The 20,991-nt window shown below is 38.0% G+C and overlaps 1 protein-coding gene across 5 annotated transcripts in view; it reads right to left on the bottom strand.

Annotated features, from left to right (window-relative positions):
• The window catches only part of Luzp2 (leucine zipper protein 2), a 351,648-nt gene that overhangs the window by 49,293 nt on the left and 281,364 nt on the right, over window positions 1–20,991 (bottom strand). The window lies entirely within an intron of this gene.

The raw sequence follows: 20,991 nt of genomic DNA, 5'->3' as shown, positions 1-20,991 counted from the left end.
TATTCCAGTAAGACTAAAAAAAGCAATGCTTGACCTTCTTCTTTTTAAGGTTTTACTCTATGTCTCTTCATTTCTTCAAATGTCAAACCAGGGCTCCTCAGTGAAAGTAACACTGACTTGATATTTGAAAGGTGTATATTCCACAGAAACACCAACTTAACAGCCATGCATAACAGTATGCAGAGGACTGGTGAGTGGGAGCTCGTGGGTCTCTGACTCTTTCGCCTGCTCTTGGAACTGTTTTTGGGTTGCCTTGTCCAGTCTTGATACAAGGGCTTTTGCGTTTTCTTATTGTATCTTGTTTTGTCATGTTTGGTTGTTGTCTTTTGGAAGCCTGCTCTCTTTTAAAAGGAAAAGGAGGGGAGGGGAGTGGATCTGGGAGAAAGAGGAGGTGCTGGTGGGGAACTGGGAAGAGTGGAGGGAGGGGATGTACTGTATGGGAGAAAAATCTATTTTCAATAAAAGAAAAAAGATATATATATATATATATATATATATATATATATATATATATATATATATATATATATTCTAATCCTGCCTTAGCTCTGTGATCTTGGACAACAATTATTTTTGGTCATAAACCATCACTGAATGAAGACCATGAAGCTTGGCGAAGCTCATTACCAACAAACACATAGTATTTGTACCACTTCAGTTTACAATTCTCTGAGTGTATTCCTTCAGGTTTATTTTGATTTATATTAAGAGCAAGAAAAATTAAATACATTTATTTCATGTTGTGTTAGTAGTGCTGCACTCTTATTCTCTATTGGGATTAATTCAACCATTTCCTAATATAAATAATAGTGACCTTGTAACACATAGGAAACATGGGTTGTGTGCACTGATTATATAATGGAGAAAAAAATGTCAAAGACAAATGTTTACCTATCTGTATTCCTATAATGGGAGTTAGTGACAGCTGTTACTAAGAAAATGAGGTTAAAAGAGGAAATGGGGAACATAGGGATGTACATTAATTACTTCTTCTCGTGGCTCCTGTTCCTGGGCTGGAGAAATGGCTTGGTGGTGAGGACTTTTTACTCTTTTAGAGGGCCGAGATTCAGCTTCCTTTGCCCATGTAAAGTTGTTCATAACATCCCATATGTCTAGCTCCAGGGGATCCAATACCTGCTTCTGGCCTCCATGGGCACCCACATATACTTGCACATACTCGTGTACAGATATACACACATACATAGAATTAAAAAAAAATAAAACCTTTAAAAAATAAAATTGAGAAAAAAATCATTTAGGCTTTTCTCCCTGTGTCTTGTAGTTCTTCCAATGAAGACAGTGTTTACATTCTTGATTCTGAATGAGCTCTTGTAGGTTCCAACTCCTTCCTTGGTCATTGGAATATAGGAAAGTATTTGAGAAACGACATGAGATGGACATGGCAAACTATCTGTTGGAGTGGAGTGGCTCTCACTAAATCCCCATGGAGAACCCAAACTGAGATTAAAGCTGAGCAAAAACAGGCCAGTGGAAATACAGAGCCATGCATGTTCCCAGCCGACATCACTGGCTCCCTTCCAACCCTCACGTGCTTGTAATATATCCATAACTGGCTGGGGCTTTCTACCTTTGAGTGTAGGTGGTGTCATAGTACAGCCCATTTTTATAAATGAGAATCATCAAGACAGCTCTCCTGATGAGCACAAACCTAAACTGTGGAAGAAGCAAATCATGAACCGGGTGCTTAAGGCTTCCAAAGCAAATAAGCATTGTGCTCTTGAAAACCAAATTTGTTTACGTAAAACACACATCAATCAAGAGACAAGAAATAAAACAAGAGGGTGGGGGAGGAACAGATATTGCAGTACTTTATCTGTCATGCAACTATACACTTTTAGAGCATTAAGAAATAGGGATGCATCAAGGCTTGCAAGACTGCATTTGAATGTAACACCATCCAGTCATCTGAATAGGTGCTGTTGTGTTCAATGAATGGGTTAATTCTATGCAGACCTCCCTTTTTATCCATCTGAGAGAAAATGTCAGCTTCTGCATTTGCAAATCATTGTCCAGCCTTGTCATCCTTACTCCACAGGGACAACAGATCTGAGATGGAGGGAGACAAGCTCCTGATCAGTGGACATGGAAAAGGGGGTTTGGTAATTAGTTTTAGTACATTGAGCAAAGTATTTAATCCCTACAAGCCCAAGTATTTTTTCTATATACAATAAAAACTTCTGTAAAATAAAGAAATAAAATCAGCCCAAAGTAACATACCAACACTTAATAAAGAAGGTACTTTGCTAACCTCCACTTATACAACATGAATTGGAGTCAATGTAGCAATCTAGTACGTTCATTTCAGGACAAGAAAAATGAATTCCAATAAAATACAATGTTTGGGTCTGAAACAATGATTATGAGCCATTTCCAAGGATTTCAGTTTTTTTTTAACCATTCCTGAGATCTTACTGAGTGTGAGCAAGTTCATAAGTGAGAAGGTTACAAAGAGAGTACTGATATGTTGTCCTGGCTTTTAAAGGAGCAGCTGCTATGCCAATTCACACAATGTGTCTATATTATACACAAGAAAGTTCCTGTAATAGATACAACACCAGAAGACTTATGATAGTCAGGGCACTTAGCCAGAGAGTAAACTGGTTAATAAAGTTAACTTTATAAAGTTTGCTTGAGAAAACACAATTTATTCTGAATTAAAATATGATGCCACCTCAGAAAATCCAGTATTGATTTCAGAGGAGCTTTCATTTTCAGTTAATCATTAGCTAATACTCTTGACACGATTAATTATTTTCCAAGTCTGAAGCAAATAAGAGTGGAAAAAAAGAATCATGCACGATTAAAATTGCCTTATGAAACTTAAATAGCAAAACCAGAGTTGAGTGTTAGCAACAACTGATGGAGGGAGGACATCTCAGTGTGCCTGAGAGAGTCACTTGGACAGCAGCAACCAAGCCATCCATTTTCTCACAGGTACCCTTCACTAGGAGCTGCAAAACAGCTGGTGAGAGAAACCTCTTATTTCCTGAATGAGGCCTTTGTGTGTGTGTGTGTGTGTGTGTGTGTGTGTGTGTGTGTGTGTGTGTGTGTGTGTGCAGCAAAAATAACTATAGACATGAAGACAGGATGGGGCCTGGGAGGAGTTGGGGAAGTGACAGAAAAGGGTTATAAATGAGACAAGTAGAGTGTATTCATGTATGAGATGCTCAAATAAAGAAAAGGAAACAATGGTTTGGGGGTCGAAGTTAGTAACATTTTTTAATTCACTGTTCTAAAACTACAACTTCAAACCCCCCATAGAACTCTGACGCTCTGGTTGTCAGCATGCCGGGGAACAAGACTTTTCCCCAAGAATTCTCATTGCTGCTTTTCTTCTTTCTTTCCTTTTTCTTTTTTTCTTACTTTTTGTTTTAAGAACTCACCTTCACATCAGCTACACAATAAAGAATAATAGCAGTTTTGTGTTCAATGCAGAAACTGATTTTCCTTCTAAGAGCACAAAGGTTCAGCTGTGCACAAATGGACACATTTTATTTGAACTTTCATGCAACTATTTTATAAAATATTTGCACCTGACTAAATCTATGTAGGTTTAATCCATCATACATTAATACGTAAGTCTATGTTTCTGAAAATCTTGCAGATAAAATTATTTTTATTCACACTCTAAACTTTCCTCCAGGTAAGAGTAGTCTTGGCTCTGTCTTCTAAAAAAAAAGGCTTCTCTGAAGTGTACACAATGTAAAATGATTTACATAGTTTATGATTTACTTCCTCTGGAAAGAAAAATAATTTTAACATTGAAGATCATAAAGTCTTAAACACAAATTAAGCATGTTAGATTTAGGATAACCTGTGTGATGATACGTAGGGTGTGTGGTATGTAAAGGCTAGATTTGGGGAGCAAATCAGAAAGAGATACTGATAAAGGGGGCATAACTTTTATCCTCTTGTCTGGTCTGGCCTGCCTGCAAAATTGTTTGAACAATTCTGATAGCCAGTTGTTGGTGCCAAGATCCTCATCAATGAAAGTGAAAGAGACACAAAGCGTTCAGAGGTATCCATGGTAAATCCTTAATAAATATTATAATCCTACATAGGAAATCTTTTTTGTTGATTATTGTAGAATATTATTTTAAGATGTGTTACATTTGTTTAATGACTCAAAGATGTGTTGCATTATTTTATGTTGCATTTGTTTAACTGTGTGAAGCTGTGTTACTGTGCCTGTCTAAAACACCTGATTGGTCTAATAAAGAACTGAAGGGCCAATAGCTTGGCAGGAAAGTGTAGGCAGGGCTGGTAAGCAGATAGAATAAATGGAAGGTGAAATCTGAGAGGATCTAGCGGGGAGAGAAGGAGGAGGACTCCAGGGCCCACCCAACCAGCTACACATCAGGCTACGGAGTAAGAAGTAAAGAAAGGTATATAGGATAAAGAGAAGAACCCAGAGCCAAAGGTAGATAGGATAATTTAAGAAAAACTGGCTAGAAACAAGCCAAGCTAAGGCCAGGCATTCATAAGAAAGAATAAGCCTCTGTGTGTGATTTATTTGGGAACTGGGTGGTGGGTCCCTAAAGAGCAAAAAAGTAAAAAACAGTCAACAATAGTTGGTTTGTTTTCTGGAGCCAAGAAAATGATATCTAAAACTGTATTTAATCTTAAAAAAAGATAAAATCTAGAATAAATTGTGTGTGAATTTTCACATCATGAATGTGTGAATGTGTTTGTATTTTGTGTATGTATTTGTGTAGTGTGTATGTGTTTGTGTTCTTTGTGTGTGTGTGTGTGTGTGTGTGTGTGTGTGTGTGTGTGTGTGTGGTTTCCTACACAACAACACAGAAACAGTGCAGAAATCCTAAGACTGAAGTTTCTCTTAGGGCATGAACAACAGCAACTAACCTATCACATTCTGTAGAATATTAACTAAAATATAAGTTAATGGCATGAAACTTACAATCTGACTCATAAACTAATACCATTTTGCTCTGAACCTTGGACCATCATAGTTGGTGGTACTACACAAGTTAACTAAGGGAAAAACACAATATGATGTTTGTTATCTCTTTTAAAAATGAGGAAAGTTGAGAGAGATTCACATCTTGCTTAACATCACACAGTTATAAAATTTGAATACAAACAGATTTTGAATTTGAATATGTGCATCTTGGATCTACAGCTGTACTCATAATCACTGAAGATGTTCATGTATAGAATCCATAATAAATTATGTGCATATATTCAATGGCACATGCTCAAAAATTACTGATATGCTATATAATTTAAAATGTTTCACGAAAAATTGAAGACTGGGGGAATGTTATATGATTATACTTTATTTTCTCAGAGGGAGAATGATGAGCCCATACAAGGTACAGTTTTTAAGATTTCTTAAAGAAAGTATTGGTTGTTTATTTATGTGTATGTGTGTGTGCCAACTTGGGTTTGTTCAACATGAATGAGTAAATGTCTCAAGAAGCCAAAAGAGAGTATTAGATACCCTGAAACTGAAGCTGAAGGCAATTTTGAGCCAACAAATCTAGACTAGACTGGACTCAGACACTGAGTCTGTGTATTCTGGAAGAGGAATAAGTGCTTTCAGCTGCTAAACCACTGCTCCAGTCCCAAGGGATACTCTTAATCGCCAAGTAAAAGCTAGCTAGATTGATTAAAGGATACCGTTGTGTTTTATGCAAATTATCTTCACCATTGGCATAAACACATCCCTTGGCCATTAGTCTTAAATTCCTATTTGATGATGATTCTATGGACACAAGCACACCACACTGCATCGCCTCGTCTCCGTCATCTCTAAGTCACATTTACCACACAGTTACCCAGTGGACATAATCACTGATGTCATTCTGCTGTTTAACCCCACTCCAACAGAAGTGCATTTTAATTACCAATATTAAGTAACTGTGGCCATCAGGTTATCTGATGTATTGTCTGCTCTTTTCAATATTAATAACTTGGGAACATGTCTGAGAGAGTTAGGCAATACATGTATGAAACAAAATGTGCTCCCCAAATCACACACAGATGCATCTTAGCATTACAGCTGGGTATAAGAACCATTAAAGTAAATTTAACAGGTCAATTTGTAAAATTTAAGAAGCCTTTCCTTTGTGAAGTATGTTTACATGTACAATTTTCAACTTCAATATTTTTTTTGTAAATTGAATTTATTTTCCTTATGCAAAAGTGAATAGCATCTGGTCAGCATGGCCTCTTAAAGAAACGATACTCGAATCAATCTTTATGGCCATGAAATTTTTTCTCTTAACTTCCTGGTCTGAGGAAGAAACTCTGTTTTATAGTTATTTATTTTATATGATATCTCAAAACTCAATTCTAAAGACGAGGATATAATCAATTATTTGTTTTGTTTTATTAGGGAGGGTCTTATTCTATATTCAGGCTACCCCAAAATTCACTGTGTAGTTCAGACTAGGCTCAAATTCACAGCAACTTTCTTTTCTCAGATTCCCAAATGTTGGTATTATAGTAATGAACTATCACAACTGCTTTGACATACAATTTTTCTTTTTTTATTAAGGAATATTTTATTCATTTTGCATACCAATCACAGATCCCCCTCTCCTCCCTCCTCCCACTTCTCCCACCTTCTTCTCCAGCCCACCCCCATTTTCTCCTCCGACAAGTCAAGGTCTTCCATGGGGAGTTTGCAGAACCTAGTACATTCAGTAGAGGCAGGTTCAAGCCCCTCCCCCTGCATCAAGACTTCACAAGGTGTCCCAACATAGGTAGTGGGCTCCAAAAAGTTAATTCATGCACCAGGGATGGATCCTGATCCTACTGCCAGGGGGCCCCTTAAGCAGATCAAGCTACACAACTGTGTCTCATATGCAGAAGGCCTAGTCTAGTCCCATGGAGACTCCACAGCTGTTGGTCTAAAGTTCATGAGTTCCCACTAGGTTGGTTTGGTTGTCTCTGTATGTTTCCCCATCATGATCTTGATGCCCCTTGCTCATAAAATCCCTCTTCATTGTCTTTGACTGGACTTCTGGAGCTCGGCCTGGTGCTTGGCTGTGGATCTCTGCATCTGCTTCCATCAGTTACTAGATGAAGGCTCTATGATGGCAGCTAGGGTATTCACCAATCTGATTACTGGGATAAGTTAGTTCAGATACCCTCTCTACTATTGCTAGTAGTCTAAGCTGGGGTCATCCTGTGGAACCCTGGGAACTTCTCCAGCACCCAGCTTCTCCCCATCCCTATGACATCTCCCTCCATCATGGTATCTCCCTCACTGCTCCACCACTCCATCTCTGCTCTGACCATCCCATTCCCTCATGTTCTCATCCCCCATTCCCCCACCCTCCATTGCCGCTGCCACCCCCTTCCCCCATAGTTTACTCATAGAGATCTAATCTATTTCCCCTTTCCAGGGCAATCCATATGTCCCTCTTAGGGTCCTCCTTGTTAGCTAGCTTCTCTGGAGCTGTGGATTGTGATCTGGTTATCCTTTGCTTTACATCTAGTATCCACTTAAGAGTGAGTACATACCATGTTTGTCCTTCTGAGTCTGGATTACCTCACTCAGGATGATGTTTTCTAGTTCCATCCATTTGCCTGCAAATTTCATGAAGTCCTTTTTGTTTTTTACTGCTTAGTAGTACTCCATTATGTATATGTACCACATTTTTCTAATCCATTCTTCAGTTAAGGGGCATCTAGGTTGTTTCCAGGTTCTGGCTATTATAAATAATGCTGCTATGAACATAGTTGAGCATACGTCCTTGTGGTGTGACTGAGCATTTCCTTGAATATATGCCCAAGAGTAGTATAGTTGGGTAGATTGATTCCCAATTTTCTGAAAAACCACCATACTGATTTCCAAAAGTGGCTTTTACAAGTTTGCACTCCCACCAAAAGTGGAGGAGTGTTCCCTTTGCTCCACATCCTCTCCAACATAAGCTGTTATCAGTACTTTTGATCTTAGCTATTCTGACAGGTATAAGATCTTATCGCAGAGTCATTTTGATATGCATTTCCCTGATGAATAAGGATGTGGAGCAATTCCTTAAATGTCTTTCAGCCATTTGAGATTCTTCTATTGAGAATTCTCTGTGTAGCTCTGTAGCCCATTTTTTTAATTGGGTTGTTTAGTATTTTGATGTCTAGTTTCTTGAACTCTTTATATATTTTGGAAATCAGCCCTCTGTCAGATGTGGGGTTGGTGAAGATCTTTTCCCATTCTGTAGGCTGTCATTTTGTTTTATTTACTATGCCCTTTGCCTTACAGAAGCTGCTCAGTTTCAGGAGGTCCCATTTATTAATTGTTGCTCTCAGTATCTGTGCTACTGGTGTTATATTTAGGAAATGGTCTCCTGTGCCAATGCGTTCAAGACTACTTCCTACTTTCTCTTCTATCAGGTTCTGAGTAACTGGATTTATGTTGAGGTCTTTGATCCACTTGGACTTGAGTTTTGTTCATGATGATAGATATGGATCTATTTGCAATATTGTACATGTTAACATCCAGTTATGCCAGCACCATTTATTGAAGATGCTTTTTTTTTCCATTTACAGTTTTGGCTTCTTTGTCAAAAATTAGGTGTTCATAGATGTGTGGGTTAATGTCAGGTCTTCAATTTGATTCCATTGTTCCATATGTTTATTTTTATGCCAATACCAAGCTGTTTTTTATTACTATAGTTCTGTAGTAGAGCTTGAGGTCAGGAATGGTGATACCTTTAGAGGTTGCTTTATCGTATAGGATTCTTTTAGCTATCCTGGGTCTTTTGTTTTTCCATATGAAGCTGAGTATTGTTCTTTCCAGGTCTATGAAGAACTGTGTTGAGATTTTGATGGGGATTGCATTGAATCTGTAGATTGCTTTTGGTAAGATAGCCATTTTTACTATGTTAATCCTACCTATCTGTGAGCATGGGCGATCTTTCCATTTTTTTTTTTATATCTTTAATTTTTTTCTTCAGAGACTTAAAGCTCTTGTCATACAGGTGTTTCATTTGCTTAGTTAGAGTTACTCCAAGGTATTTTATATTATTTGTGGCTATTGTGAAGGGTGATGTTTCTCTGATTTCTTTCTCAATCTATTTATCATATTTATATATAGGAAAGCTACTGATTTTTTGAGTTAATATTGTATCCTTCCACATCACTGAAGGTGTTTATCAGATGTAGGAGTTCCCTGGTAGAATTTTTGGGGTCACTTATGTATACTATCCTATCTGTCTGTAAATAGCGAAAGTTTGACTTCTTCCTTTCCAAGTTGTATCCTTTTAATCTCCTTTTGTTGTCTTATTGCTCTGGCTAGCACTTCAAGAACTATATCGAATAGATGTGGGGAGAGTGGAGAGCCTTGTCTTGTTCCTGATTTTAGTGGAATTGTATTGAATTTCTCTCCATTTAATTTGATGTTGGCTGTTGGCTTGCTGTAAATTGCCTTTATTATGTTTAGGTGTGTTCCCTGAATTCCGGATCTCTCCAAATCCTTTATCATGAAGGGGTGTTGGATTTTGTCAAAGGCCTTTTCAGCACCTAATGAAATGATCATGTGTTTTTTTTTCTTTCAGTTTGTTTATATGATGTATTACATTGACAGACTTTCGTATGTTGAACAAACCTTGCATCTCTGAGATGAAGCCTACTTGATTGTAGCTGGAGTTTTTCTCTCCAGGTCCCACCAAGCCCAGGCAGTCCTGTAGCCCACTTATAAAATAAACATACAGACCCTTATATTATTTAAACTGCTTGGCCATTAGCTCAGGCCTACCATTGTCTAGTTCTTACTCTTATACTCAGCCCATTTCTGTTAATCTATATGTCGCCACGTATTCTGTAGCTTTACCTATTGTCTTTACATGATGCTCCCTCAATGGCAGACTGGCGTCTCCCCTTCTCTGCCTTCCTGTTCTCTCAATTCTCCCCTCTGCTAGTCCCGCCTATACTTCCTGCCTGGGTACTGGCCAATCAGTGCTTTATTTATTAATCAATAATCCACAGCACTTGATCATAATTTTTTTGATGTGTCCTTGCAGTCTATTTTCCAATATTTTATTGAGTATTTTTGCATCAATGTTCATGAGGGAGATTGATTGGTCTGTAATTCTCTTTGTTGCATCTTTGTATGGTTTGGGTATCAGGATAACTAGCCTCATAAAGAGGTTATGGTTCCTTCTGTACCTCATTAAAAAAAGTAATGTTCTTTCTTTTTCTATTGTGTGGAACAATTTGAAGAGTATTGGTATGAGCTCTTCTTTGTAATTCTGGTAGAATTTTTCACTGAAACCATCTGGTCCTGTGCTTTTTTTAGTTGGGAGACTTTTAATGACTGTTTCTATTTCCTTAGGGGTTAGGGTCTATTTAAATTGTTTATCTGGTCTTGATTTAATTTTGGTATGTGGTACCTATCCAGATGTGGTACCTATCCAGAAAATTGTTCAATTTTGTGGAGTACAGGTCTTTAGAGTATGACCTGAAGATTCTCTGGATTTCCTTGTTGTCTGTTATGTCTCTCTTTTCATTTCTGATTTTGTTAATTTGAATGTTCTCTCTCTGCCTTCTGGTTAGTTTGGATAAAGGCTTGTCTATCTTGTTTATTTTCTGAAAGAACCAACTCTTTGTTTCATTGATTCTTTGTATTGTTCTCTTTATTTCCATTTTATTGATTTCAGCCCTCAATTTGATTATTTCCTGGCATCTATTTCTCCTGGGTGAGTTTGCTTCTTTTTGTTCTAGAGCTTTTAGGTATGCTGTTAAGTCACTAGTGTGAGATTTCTCCAACTTCTTTAAGTGGGCATTTAGTGCTATGAGTTTTCTGCTGAGCACTGCTTTCATAGTGTTCCACAAGTTTGGGTTTGTTGTGCATTCATTTTCATTGAATTTTAGGATGTCTTTAATTTCTTTCTTTATTTCTTCCTTGACCTATTGGTGAGTCAGATGAGCATTTTTCAGTTTCCATAGGATTGTAGGCTGTGGGATATGATTTCTTAAAGGAATCACTCAACCCCTGTTCTCTGATCAACTGTTGTGATTATGTTAAAACCTTTAATTAAGAGGCAGGATATGTCCTGATGTGTAAGCAGTAGTCAATAGAAGCTGTTGGGCAAGCGTGTGTAGATGAGTTGGATAGAGAGTGGTGAGTAGGTAAAGGTAGATAAGTAGATGTTGAAGAATAACCAGTGAACAAACAGATAGTGATAACAGGTGTTGTTTGCATTTTAGGTGGCCTTTTAATAATAAAACCCAGAGCCAGATATCAGGGTAAAAGCTGAAAGGTCAGAGAAGCAGAACAGAAGCCACTACTTCTTACCTCTATGAAATCCTCAGCCTAAAGAGAGTGAGTTCCTGTTTCCTCACACCTTAAATACCTTTCTCTGCCCAGACCTCACTTCCTGGGATTAAAGGCTCGTGTGCTTCCCAATACTGGGATTAAAGGTGTGTGCCACCACTGCCTGGCTCTGTTTCCTGTGTGGCCTTGTACTCACAGAGATTCAGATGGGTCTCTGCCTCCAGAGTGATAGGATTAAGGGTGTGTGCCACCACTGCCTAACCTCTTTGTCTAATCTAGTGACTGGCTCTGTCTTCTGATCCTCAGACAAGTTTATTAGGGTATATAATATATCACTACAAACAGGTGCTGATGGATAGGTAGTAATGGGTAAGTACTAATGGGTTGATGCTGGTGAACAGATAATTTTAGACAAATACTTATGCATAGTTCCAGTTAGGCAGGTATGGATAGATAGGTGTTGGTGGATAGGTGCTGTTGCATAAATAGTAGTAGACAGTTGCAGATGAATTGGCAGAGGTGGCTACATATTGATGCTGGTAGAAAGGTAAGTGTGGATAAGTATTTGTAGATGGTTTCTTGTGAACAGGTGCTGATGTGCAGGGGCTGGTGGATAGGTACTGCTGAAGAGCTGTTGGTAGATAAATACTCATATATAGGTGCTGGCCAGTACTACAATTCAGAATTCTCATTCTCTCTCTCTCTCTCTCTCTCTCTCTCTCTCTCTCTCTCTCTCTCTCCTCTCTTTTCCTCCCTCCCTCAACTAAATGAAGACAAAGTGTATCTTTTCCTCTCTGTAGTGCAGTATGAATGTTTATGTCTTATTTTAAAAACTTAAATATTCACTGTTTCTTGAACAAAAGGTAACAGCATGAAATGATTACTCTCATGGAAGAAAGCAAAACAAAAACTAATAACTAATTTAGGGTAAGTTCACCAGAGACTTGGAAATTTTTGTATTCAAACAAAGCCTTTAATCAACTCCTATATTTTAAGTTAGCAAGAAGAAAGCAATCTCCTTAAATTAAAAAACCTTATATTCAAAGTATATATTGTTCATTTATGTTACTGAAAAAATGTTCAAATAATATTCTTCTATATATGCCAGAGCAAGCAGTACTATAATAGTCTTCCTCCCACAAACAGCTATGAGTCAGCAGTGCCTGGCTGGATATGGGTCCTAGAAACATGGAATGTCCTCTAAGTGTATCTGTCTTCTAACTGGGGACCATTTCCTGACCAGAGTCTCAAGAGCTGAGATTCAAGGGGCTCATATTTATGTAACAATGTTAAAACATGTCCTCAATAGTTCTGTGTTCATCAGTGGAATTGTAAATTTGTTGTTGACATACTGAGACAATATAATTAGACTGGTGATTTATTTGTGCATCAGAACTCAGTCTTTGCTGGTATAATTTGCAGCAGTTTGCTATGCTGTGAGAAAAAGAGTATTTGGGCTTAGATGAATTCTTGATCTTTTAGTCTACCTTCTAGTTCATTGAATGAGGCAATCTTTCATGAACCCGGGGGTTTTCATGTGAATCTGTCTTTCTGTGTTAAATCATGGGAAACTCCTTGCATTCCACCTTGACTATTTAGTTCCTAAATCTCCCTCATTCATAGATGAAAAGCTAGTTTCAGGCTGGCTTGAAGGCTGGAGAGATGGAGCTGTAGTTAAGAGCTTGTACTGCTCTTGCAGAGATCCCAAGTTTGGTTCTCAGCACTCACATTAAATGACATGCAACGAACTAAAACTCCACCAACAGGAGATTTAACAGCATCTTCTGGACCCTGGGGGTCCCTGCTCTTTCATGTGCTCAAACCTACACACCTACACACCTACACACACACACACACACACACACACACACACACACACACACACACACACAATTAGACATTAAAAATATTTTTTAAAATGGAAATATCATAGATATCCTTTACTGGACTACAAATATATTCTTAGCATTCTTATAATATTCTTCAAGAGACTTATATATTTTTCTTCCTATTTCTCATACTATTAGACTATTCAAAATATAAAATGATTTGTTAAAGAATAGAGATGATGCAAAAAATATATAACTTTGTCCTGGGTGTAAGAAAGTCCTAAGGGTTACCTAATAGACAGGATTTTTAACAGTTAAACAGTTTCTAATCAGCATCCTAGTGAATGCTCACTTTGAAACTGGCTTGCCACACTCCCAAAGATTCAGCCAGGAGAAAGACAATGAGCCCAATTCCATTTGGACAGTTTAGAGCTCACATTTTGAGCCTGAGGAAGATTAGCATGATGTTGGCAACTCACATTTGCAGTCTCTCATGGCATTGGATCAAGGGTGCCACATGACAGACAGCACAAGCAGTGGGTCTTACTGCCAGTGTGAATCAAACTCTAAACTATTACCAAATAATGCCATAGTCTGCAGCTGTACTCATGGGCAGAGGGGAAGTAAAATGGGAAAAGTTCAGTACTTTAATATACAAGAAATGTTTCCATGGCAGCCTTCTAATAATACTACCTACACTTATAAATTTTATGGAAGTGTAAGCAACACTCCATCTAGGCTTGAGATAAAGAACAGGTGAACTTCACCAAACTGATCCACATAGGTATTTCCAAGTTAGCAAGGCAACACAACCAAGCCAATGGGCTAAAGGTGATTGCGTTTATTGGTGAGTGACAACTAAGTGCCAAGAAGATGTACAGCATTTCAGCGTATGGATGGAGATAAATAAATTGACTGTTCACCAACAAATATGAAAATGTCCAATATTTGAACAATTTATATGGCTATCTTAATACAGACTGGTTTAATTCCATCCCACTTACTGTAATTATCATCATCTGTTTATATACTTGATAGCTTTTTTCCTCAGTTCAGCACTAAAGGAGTATTATGGACAACTGAGACTTGTATTTATTTTGTGGATCATTGAATCAATAACTTTCAGAATAGTGCTGAGTACCCAGGGCATGTTTAGTAAACATTTCATCAATGGGAGAGCAGGCAAGTAAACATGATATTAACCAAAATGCTGAACTAGGAACATGTCTCTCACTTTCTGACAACTAAGTTAAACCTTCTTTGCTTCTGAGTGACAAGACTGATGAGCATTCAATATGTACTTGTACATAAACATCCTGAAGAAGTAGACCCCTCCTTTCTCTAACAGTTACTAGACAATAGCTGTGTCCGAAGTAATAGTTACAAGGATTGATGGCTTGTTCACATTAATGATTAGCATATTATCCTAACAGACACAACCTACAATGTTTTTTAGATTTCAGGACTAAATAAGTTGGGTTATTTTTAAAAGGTACTTTATTTCTTATATGATAACAATAAGCTAAATGTCAAGATCATCTCTATTTTTGCAAATCTTTTTGCCATCAGGAGAATGCATTTAGCAAATTGTTTATGTCCTGCACAGAGCAGTAGTTATACTAGATGCTTTTCCTAACCACTCTTTCAAAATTTCTACTTAACAATTTAATTTTCTGAAAGTAACATATACTAAAGCCTATGTCCACAAACCAGAGTATCAAACTCTTACTCTTCTCAATATGTATTTTTTTTCAAAATTCATTTTTATGGTTGTTAGCAGAGAAAAATCCCAACAACAAGCCACAGAGTTCACTTTGGTTTGGATTCTTTCATGACTATCTCAAAGTGAGACCAATAGAAGCAAAATATGATTGAATTGCTTACAGCAGCTAGACCAAGCAAGGGAAAGGAGGCCCTAGACCATGAGGATGGAGAGGGTGAATCGTGGAGGTTTTCCTGTTATGACAATGCCACCTTTTATGTAGTTGTATATAACATAATTTTCTTTTTTCTCTTCTTTTTATTAAGAAATTTTCTGTTCATTTTACATACCGACCACAGATCCCCTTCCCCTCCCCCTCTCACCTCCCCAGACTTCCCCCCAATCCCAACCTTCATTCCCACCTTCTCCAAGGCAAGGCCTCTCGTGGGAAGTCAGCAGAGCTTGATACACTCAGTTGAGGCAGAACTTTTAATTTTTATAAACACTAAATATTAATTGGTGAGTACAATTTAAATAGTAAGAAATTAACAAATACGTAGCAGTTAAATATAAGGGCATCTAGAGGCTTAGAGGTCAGCTACAGATTCTTTTCCCCCACATTGCTATATGTGAAAATAAAACAAAACAAAAAAATGGTGTGGATATAGCCAATTATGCGTATTAGGTCACATTTGCCTTGGTTGTGATAGTGTTTATAAAATTTTGCAGAAATTGGAAAACCCACGGAGAATGTGGGAAGCATCATTCAAACCACTCCAGGTTGATCCTAAATATACGAACCAATTATTTCTTATAGGCCAGTGAATACGCAAATTGTGAGAGTTAAACATATTCCCAACAAGCAGATCCAGTCTGCTAAGCATCTGTGCTTTGCAGGAGGGTGGTTCCTGGGTGGGTGTGTCAGTTGCTATGAAAAAGTCTTCTGGCAAGTCCCGATTGGGATCTTATTACATTTACTGTGGCACAAAAAGATGAAGAGTCTCTTTCTACCTTCATGAAAAGTAACTTCCAAATTGTAGGACTGGGTTGAAAAGGCTGATCGAATATTTTCTGAGGTCTAGTAATAGGAATTTTATTTTTATAGTTTAAGTGTGTTTTAGTTGAGCTAATTGGGTTAATAACTAAAGCTACAACAAAAGATACAATATAATTGGAGCCTAGGCAGAACTCTACAAAGAACAATCACAAACTTCGTTGAGGCATTTACCCAATCTTAATGGCTTAGACTTAATTAAATGCTCATTATTAGAGCTATCAGAAAGAAGAAATAAACATAGTATAAAAGTCTTGGCATATCCCTACCCTTTCCCCATTTGCTTGACTTAAGAATAAAGAAAGGGTCCTTATTTTCCAAGGCTTTGGCTTTTCTTCTCCAACACGGAATAATATCATCAAAGGAATTTGCAGAATACTGCATATGTGCCAAAATGTGGGCTGCATGGAGGAATTGACCTCTTCAATCATTCCAAAATGTGACACATGTTGTCAGCACTTAGGAAAGGAGGAAACACAACCTCGCTAAGTCTTTATAGCTCACAGACGCAGGATCTCACTAGTGTGTGGCACATGGTGCCCACGCACCTCATCTGGAAGCCTTTCCCTAATTAAGACACACCTGTGCAAAGGCAGTAAACTAGTGAGCATTTTATTGGTTTTATGCCAGTATGATGCTGATGCTGCTACACTGTGATCCAAATCAGTTAGTGCCAGGGGACATGAACTCTACTCTGTCCCTCCTGGACCAACAAAAGATACTTGAATACAAGCCAGAGTTCACTTGAGGTAGTTTGTGAAATTGCCATAGAAAACAAGGAAAAGAGATTTTCTTTCCCCAAACTTGGTATCAATCCCAGGACCTCTAGCATGCTAGGTAAATGCCACCGAGCTACCCTCACAATCCCTCAGAAAGATTCTTGTTGAAGTCTCCATTAATGGATTTTTTCACAGCTGTAGGAACTTAGGAAGATAATTAACTTAATCCTTCATGAAATTTCCTTCTTAATAAAATAGTATTAAATATTTAGCTGCATGAAAGATTTGTCCTTGGGCTTAAATGTGATAACAAAAAAAAATTCTGAAAGAAAAAGGGAAAGAAAAATTCTGATATACATTGTTTTCTCTATATATAACTTAAAAATTCATTCATTTTTGCCTTTGAGACAATTATTTGGAAATTACCACTGTAATTTTGTTTTAGTTTTAGCAAAATTGGCTTTTTGTACCTCGATTCATTATCTTGATTGCTTCTACAAAGGCAAAAAGAACTTAATTTCTATTAGTTTGTCTCATATGGCACCAGTTCCCTGTCAGGGAGGTTGCAGGCCTCAGGCTGTGCCCAGGAGGGGCTATGTGCTTCCTTTGCTCTGCTACAGTTGGCATCACCTTTAATCTAGTTGGTCAGGCTTAGTATGTGGTGATCTTGGTCTAATCCAAGAAACTGACAATTAATTCATTAATAGTGCATCTCTTTTAAATGGTATTTTATTTCTGAGTATGGGAGATGCTTTGTAATGATTGCCTTTAATGTCTTTTATTTGTCCCTTCATTCATCTATTGATCAATTCAGCTGCTAGTTAGTACATTCATCATGATTCCTTATACTCATAAACCATCTGCCTTATCATCCCACATTTTCTTACCTGCCCTCATATACATCCAGTTAGGTGACTCTTAATTCATCCTTGGCTGCTCGGACCAGTAAAGCTAGTGAAAACATTGCATTGCACATTAAGTGGACAGATCTTACATTATTAAAGAAAGCTATCTCAAGTTGGACAGAGTAGGCATGCTACTATAATCCCAGTTCTTGGGAGGAAAATTGGAAGTTTGGGGTAGTGATCTGGCAATATGAGACCCTCTTTAAAAAACAACAACACAAATCTCTATCTCAACAAAATCAGTTTCAAAAGTTTATACTAATTAGTCACATGAACAATGCCTGTGAAGACATTTCATGGCAAAGAAACAAACCTCGGGGAGAGCTAAGATGGGGAACAGAAAGCTACAAGAGAGTGAGACCTCGTTTCCAGTGTTTCATGTTATAAGAAGGAAGAGTTTGAAGGTAGTTCCTGGGCAGCTTTAGAAGCTACATAGAGCCTGGCAGCATTTGTGTAAGAACTGCACAGGCAATGGAAAGACGACCAGTACTAAGTGGTCTGCTTTCAAATTTAAACAAAAGGTTGTTCCATTCACAGTGTGGCAGACACTTGGGATCCCCGTAAGTGTTTGGAGAGATTGGGGTGGGTCCGAGCTAACCAAAGAGGACCATGTAGAAAAGCATTCTAAGGAAAGGTTCTAACTTTTCTGCATTTCTAAATGAATGTGCACCGCGTTGGCAGCATCTCTTGGATCTTACTGTAGGCTTGTGAGTTCCAGAATAAGTATGCTCATCGGCTTCATTCCTTCCAGCTTCCCCATTATGGAAACAGTGGGGAGGAGTGAGGAGAGATGCATTTTGACAGCCAATTGTGCTTCTAATCTCTAGAGCTGGCAAATAGGAGCCTATTCAGGAATACGTTGCTCTTGCCAGTGGCATCTGGCAATTAATGCTGAAATGTGGCTTCCAGCTTGCAAAGAACTGAGGATTTCTCTGCACGGATTTAAAGAGAATTGGCGCTGCTCACAGTTTGCTACTACACTGTACTGAAATCAACTGTGTATAAATGCAGTTAGAAATAACGTGCACGAAGGCTAATTCTATCCATATTAACCTTCACACAAGTTCAGGGAAAATTTAGTAAGGAGTAAAGTTAAAGCTACAACCCCGAGTCAAAAACAAAACAAAACAAAACAACAAACAAACAAACAGCCTCCTCCAAACCAAACCAAAATAAATAACAGCAGCAACAAATCAAACAAAACACAATACCTGGCCAATGCAAACTTTCAGTTTCAGTTCCAAGTCCCAGCCTTTGTCAAATGTCACTCAGGCCTATACATTTTTTTGCAAAGTGGACACTCCTGATGTCCTCTGATGCCCCGGGACCACAGACCATGCTACTCCATCTACTCCAAAAGCACCTTCCCCAATTCCTTTACCCAGAAAGCACCTTCCCCAATTCCTTTACCCAGAAAGCACCTTCCCCAATTCCTTTACCCAGATAATGACTTCTTACTCTAAGTGAAGGGCAAACTTGTTTTTCTTAATAATATTATGGAAAGGTTCCAATCATACCACCACCACCCTGACATCCCTGGGTGGGGGGCGGCGGGGTAGCAGCTTTTCCACCTGTTCTACTCTGAACTCCATATCATCCCACACTGCTGTGGCTAGGTAAATTGGAATAGATGAGTATTCGCTTGACTTCATTAAGTAATCCAACAGAGAGAAGGAACTGGCATTCATATGGCCATGGTGGAATGCAGAGACACAGAGCTGGGAGGACAGAGGCATACAGAATGTAACATGTCTTCCTCCAGGAGAACAGGCACAGTCAGAAAAGATGAAGCCTGGGATATAACAGATGGACGGGAGAAGAGGTGTATTGCGATTATGCATTTGAGGGTTTTTTTTCTGGGTATCCAGAAGTGTAAACAGGAGTGTAAACCTCCCTAATTTTGAAGCTAAAACTAACAGTTCATCTACTTTGATCAAATTGCTCAATCAGGGGTGAAATCAGAAATTTTGAAAATCATAAATCTGAATCAAAATCAGATTTTTGAATTTTCTTTTTTTATTTCATATTCGAAGTACTTATGTATATTGTATATAGCTTCAGAGACAAAGCCTCAGCACTGAACTCTACTCAAAGTGACACAAGCTCTGATTTGGTGGCCCAGGAGTTCTATGGCATGGGAGGTGAGGACTGGTCAGGATGTGCGTCTGCTGTGCTCTTCTCATTCAGCTCTCACTTGACTCTGAAACAACTAGATTTTAACAAAGAAAATTAATCTGAGCGATTCGCTCACACTTGATACGATGCTTAGATCTCTGCCAATTACTTTTCTAAACCTCTCAAACATCTGTAAGAAGACATGGGGTGAGCCCCTGTGAGCATAGGCTTTCCCAGTCACAAAAGGAACAATAACATTAAGAAACATTAAAAAACTTGACTTCACAAAAAATTAAACATTTTTAACTTTGAAAATCATATTTAAGACAAAGGAGACATAAATACATGGAGAAAACATCTGGACAAAGGTGTCTGGCAATAGCTTGTACCTGAAATATATGTAGGTACATATATCATACAAAAATAAAATATGTTTAAAGGCATAAAACACTTCACCATTCACAAAGTTGATACTCAAACAGAATAGAAAAGTATTCACCATCATTAATCTTAATAAAATGAAGTTGTAAAATATGTTCATTACTATGAACATAAAAGAAAGGCAACACTTAAAATAACTGACTAGCCAAATTATCAGTACAGAACTAAGAATTATAAGTAAATTTTTACTCAGTAAAGCTAATTTTAATACATATGTGTTTGAATATTTTGTGTGTGTGTGTGTGTGTGTGTGTGTGTGTGTGTGTGTGTGTGTGTGTGTGTTGGGGACACAGCCTTTGTGGTAGGTTAATAGAACATGGAGTAGAGATAATGGCACTCTGAGTATAGGAAAGAATTCAGGGCCTATGGAGAAGAATGGGACGCTGAGATGAAGCCATCCACAAACTGAGAAGAATAGGCAGCCAAATTAATAAAACACCAGCAATTTTCAGAATTTAAAATCCTGAATCATGACTGAACACTGGCAGAATTCAGTTTTATCTGGTACATGAAATACTCACACCAAATGTAAGATCAAGCTGTAGGCCTTATTATGTACATCCTATTTCACAAATGAGTCTGTCAGATACGCTAAGCCTGTAGGCTGAAGATGATGCCCCAATGTGCAGAGAAGCCTTGGGTGACTGTCCAGGCAGCTGGCTGTTTCTGTCAACTCACAGTTTTTTGGAAGTCACTTGTTTGCACTTCCTGTTTTACTAGGTAATATTATTTCCTTCTTGGGTCTTGAGGGAGTTGAAGATTAGGTAGTTGCAGTAACAATTTTCCTTGCTAAGAAATTCAGAAAAGAGGTGTTAAGTGTATAAGTTTGAAAGACATCATAAGACAGTTTTCTGTTGGTAATATAAGTTAGAATAGAAAGTGAATTAGAAACATTTTGGATGCACCAAAATAGGACAGATAATGGAATATTTTCTTTGAATTTGTCAGTGCAAATGGGCTAGA

The sequence above is a fragment of the Peromyscus maniculatus genome, chromosome 1 (genome assembly GCF_049852395.1).
Source record: "Peromyscus maniculatus bairdii isolate BWxNUB_F1_BW_parent chromosome 1, HU_Pman_BW_mat_3.1, whole genome shotgun sequence".
Taxonomy (NCBI): Eukaryota; Metazoa; Chordata; class Mammalia; order Rodentia; family Cricetidae; genus Peromyscus; species Peromyscus maniculatus.
The sequence above is the reverse complement of the archived record's forward strand: the minus strand, read 5'-3'. Positions and strand labels throughout refer to the sequence as shown.